Raw genomic sequence first — 5168 nt, forward strand, 5'->3', positions numbered from 1 at the left:
TGGGAGGTGCTGGAGGGGAAGGAGTGGGCCTGGACCTGATCAAAACACCTTATATGCATGTATGAAATTCTCAATAAAGTTTTTTATTTTAATTAAAAAAAAAAGTAGTGATTGCTGTTTCAAATGACCTATGTTTAGTTCCCAGAACCCACAAGGTAGCTAACAGCCCACTGTAACTCCAGTTCCAGGGATATCTGATGCCCTCTTCTGACCTCTGTGCATTGTATGTATATGGTGTGCTTAGTAAAATAAACACAGGCAAAAACACTCATTCACATAAAATAAATATATAAGTAAGCTTTATGAAAAGAAAATGTGTTGCCTTTTAAAGGAAACAATATGCTAATGAGTTAAAAATATAATCCTATTGGGTTTTGTTAATTTTTAAGAACTGACATTTAGGTTCACTTTCCTATTTCCATCTTCCAATATCTGTTTAAATATTTCCATTGGGAATTGGAATATAGTTCATTTGCTAGAGCGCTTACCTAGCACTCAGGAAGTACTAGGTTTGGTTGCTGGTACCAGCATGATGTGCATACCTCATCTTAGCACTTGTGAGATACAGGAAGGAAGATCAGAAGTTCAAGGTCATCCTTCCCTACGGAGTTAATTCAAAGCCATTGTAGAATGCATGAGACCATGTCAAGCCCATACACATATGAAGAAAATTCTCTCGATTCTGCCTCTAAGGAACAAACTAAAGTTATAATATTTTTATAATTAAAGTATTTTCAGATCTCCGTTTACTTCCTGGGCAGCACAGACTCCAGTGTCCTGGTACCAGTACCTTCCCTGGAAAAGTCCAGTGCACCTACCATGCCTTGACCCCCCACCCCCCAGCCTCTTTCACCCTCCCAGCTCCCCTGCTCTCTCTCCTCCTAGCCTCAGTACAGGCCCATTGATTGTCTTGGTATCTCAAATACCAGGTGCTAACCTCTCAGCCCAGAGCTGCCACTGTTTCCTGATCCTTGGCATCCTGACAAGCCCAGGTCCTCCCTGAAGCCCCTAGGAACTCTCTGGGCCTGGTCTAACCCTCACCTCCCTTTATTGCCTTGGGCTGTACAGTCTCCAGGTGTCCTGGTGCCAGCACCTTTCCTGGTCCTCAGGAGCCCTCTGGGCCTGGTTCTGCCCTCACCTTCCTTTGCTTCCTGGGCTGCACAGCCTCCAGTGTCCTGATGCCAGTACCTTCCTTGGGTAAGCCCAGCATGCCCACTACACAATGACTCCCCCGGCCTCTTTCATGCTCCCAGCTCCCTAATCACATCTCTCTTCCTAGCCTGGGTACTGGCCCATTTCCTGTCTTGGAACCCCAGACACCAGGGCTAACCTCTGGGCCCAAAGCCACCACCGCTTCCTGATCCTTTGCATCCAGACCAACCCAGTTCCTCCTTGCGGCCCCCAGGAACAATCTGGGCCTGGTACTGCCCTCATGTCCCTTTACTTCCCTGGGTAGCACATCCACCAGCTTCCTGAGACCAGCATCTATCCTGGGCCCTTCTCCCAGGCCAGCCCAGTGCCAAAATTTCTGAGGGCAGCATCTTTCCTGGAGGGACATAGAACTTAGGAGAAAGCCTGAGAACATCTGATACTTGTCTCACTTGGGCTCTGTGGGAACTCCTGAAGACAACAGCAATCAGGGCACTCCAACATAAAATCACAAAAGAGAACCTAAAGCCTAGACCAACCAGCTTTTCATGCCCAACAAATGAACCACAAAGGCACATAAAGTTTACAAAAAGAAGCAGATATGAACTCAACAAAAGAAGGCTTGAGTCTCACACAAGAATGAGAAACTGTGAAAGAAATTCACATGTCAAAGTCACAGAGAAAAGATAGCAACATGAAAACCAAAATAATATATACCAACCAAGTAACAATAGTCCTCTAGAAGAGTAGAATGAGAACTCCCTAGAGATAACACAGGGCATGGAACTCAGAAGAACAATTATAAACATGATAACAGAATTCAGTGAATTTAAAGAACACACAAAGAAATCAAAGAACTGGAAGAAGATAGGGATAAACTTCTGAATGCATTCATAAAAGAATTAGAAATATTGAAGAATACTCAGGCTAAAATGAAGAAGGAAGTAAAACACTCAGTAAGCCAATTAGAAACAACAGGACAAAGCCTCACCAATAGGATGAATGAAATGGAAAACAGAATATCAAGACTGGAAGATAAAGTGGACAAATTAGACCACTCAAGCAAAGATTATGAAAAATTTAGGAAAGCACAAAAAGAAGTATGCAGGAATTGTGTAACACCATAAAAAGACCAAACTTCAGAATCATAGGCATACAGGAAGGAGAAGAATCCCAAGATAATGGCATGGACGAGATCCTCAACAGAATTGTAGAAAATTTCCCCAAATTAAAGAAAGACATTTCCATACAAATACAAGAAGCATATAGAACACCAAACAGACAGGACCAGAAAAGAAACTCTCCACGGTACATCATAGTAAAAACACTCAATGTACAGAACAAAGAGACAATACTGAAAGCTGCAAAAGAAAAACAAGAAGTCACATATAAAGGAAAACCCATGAAGATTACAACTGACTTTTCAGTGCAAAATATGAAAGCCAGAAGAGCCTGGACCAAAGGATTCCCAGTTTTAAATGACCACAGATGCCAACCCAGATTACTATACCCAGCCAAAATGTCTATCATAGTTGAAGGGGAAAGAAAAATCTTCCATCACATAAATAGGCTGAAAGAATTCATGTCTAGAAAACCAGCCCTTCAGAGAGTTCTTGAAGAAATACAAAGAGCTGAAGAAAGGAATGACTATACCCAAGGGGTTGCGGAAAGAAATTCAATGAAGGTATAACTGTAGAAATTCACAGCTATATCAAGTATGTGAACAGAAATAAAAATGACAGGCATCAATACACATCTTTCATTAATAACTTTAAATATCAATCAACTGAACTCCCCAGTCAAAAGATAAAGACTAGGTGAATGGATTAAGAAACAAAACTCAACTTTTTGTTGTCTGCAAGAAACTCATCTCACTTTCAAGGACAGGCACTACGGTGAAAGGATGGAAAAAAATACTCCAAGCGAATGGTACTAAGATGAAAGCAGGAGTTGCAATTCTAATATCGGGCAAAATAGACTTCAAACTAAAACTAATCAGAAGAGATAAAGAGGGCCACTTTGTTCTGCTCAAAGGAACAATAAACCAAGAAGATATTACAATCATGAATATATATTCACCAAACTCTGGTGCACCCAACTTCATAAAAACAGTACTACAGGACTTTAAGACCCAGATTAATCCCAACTCATTAATAGTAGGGGACTTCAATACCCAACTGTCTCCATTAGACAGGTCAACAGGACAGAGAGTTACCAGAGAGCCATCTGAGTTAAACAATACCATATATCAAATGGACCTAACAGGCATCTACCAAATAATCCAAAAAAACACCAAAGAATACCCTATCTATTCAGCACCCCGTGGAACCCTTTCCAAAATCGACCATGTACTGGGAAACAAAACAAACCTCCACAAATACAAAAAGATTTAAATAATTCCATGCATTCTGTCAGAACACAATACAATAAAGCTTACAATCAACACCAGACGAAACCCCAGTAACCACATGAACACATGGAGATTAAATAACATACTCATGAATGATGAATGGGTCAAAGGAAAAATTAAGAAAGAAATAAAAGTATTCCTGGAACTAAATGAAAAGGACAGTACAAAACAACAAAATCTCTGGGACACGCTGAAAGCTGTCCTTGGAGTACCTAAATTAAAAAAAAAAATCAAAAAGAACACAAATAAATGTCTTAACATTGCAACTCAAGACACTTGAAAAGCAACAATAAATGAAACCCAAACCCAGCTACAAGAAGAAATAACAAAAATCGGGGCAGTAATTAATGAAATCGAAACAAAGAAAACAATACAAAGAATCAACGAATCCAAGAGCTGGTCCTTTGAGAAGATAAACAACATAGAGAGACCATATGCCCAGTTATCCAAAAGAAAGAGCACCTCCAAATCAACAAAATCAGAGATGAAAGGGGAAACATCACAACATACACCAACTAGATCCAGAACATTAAAAGGGAATACTTTAAAAACCTATATGCTACTAAATTTGAAAACCTAAAAGAAATGGATGGATATCTAAAGGCATGGGAACCACCAAAACTAAACTAAGAAGAGGTTAACAGCTTAAACAGACCCATAACACATAAGGAAATTGAAACAGTAATAGAAAACCTCCAGACTCAAAAAAGCATGGGACCTCATGGATTTACAGCACAATTCTACCAGACAGTTAAAGAGGATCTACATCCAATGTTACTTAATTTATTAGAAAAATATAAATGGAGGGAAAACTTCCAAATTCCTTGTATGAAGCCAGCATCACTCTAATATCAAAACCAGGTAAAGACACAACCAAAAAAGAAAACTATAGACCCATATCTTTAATGACCATAGATGCAAAAATTCTCATCAAAATACTTACAAACCCCATACAAGCACACATCAGGAATATCATCTACCATGATCAAGTGGGCCTTATCCTAGAGATGCAGGCATGGTTCAATATACATAAGTCAATAAATGTTATAAATCATATAAATGGGCTCAAAACAAGAACCACATGGTCATCTCAATAGATGCAGAGAAGGCCTTTGACAAAAATTCACATGAATTTATTTTCAAAGTCCTAAAGAGAATTGGGCTGGAGGGAACATACCTCAACATAATTAAAGCCATATATAACAAACCCTCAGCCAACATCATTCTAAATGGATAAAAACTGGAAACATTCCCATTGAAATCAGGAACCAGACAAGGCTGTCCACTATCTCCACTCCTCTTTAACGTAGTACTTGAAACTCTTGCAAGAGCAATAACACAAGATAAAGAAATTAAAGTAGTAATAATTGGAAAAGAAGAGATCAAATTATTCATTTTTTCAGATGATATGATATCTAACAGATGCCAAAAATTCCACCAGAAAACTCCTAGAATTTATTAACACATTCAGTAAAATGGCAGGTTACAAAATTAACCAACAAAAGTCTGTAGCCTTTCTATATACCAGGAACAAGCAATCAGAGAAAGAGCACATGGAAACATTCCTCTTCACAATAGCTGCAAAAAGATAAAATATCTCTTCTTTTCC

This window comes from Nannospalax galili, unplaced genomic scaffold (assembly GCF_000622305.1).
Source record: "Nannospalax galili isolate Female #2095 unplaced genomic scaffold, S.galili_v1.0 scaffold190, whole genome shotgun sequence".
NCBI lineage: Eukaryota > Metazoa > Chordata > Mammalia > Rodentia > Spalacidae > Nannospalax > Nannospalax galili.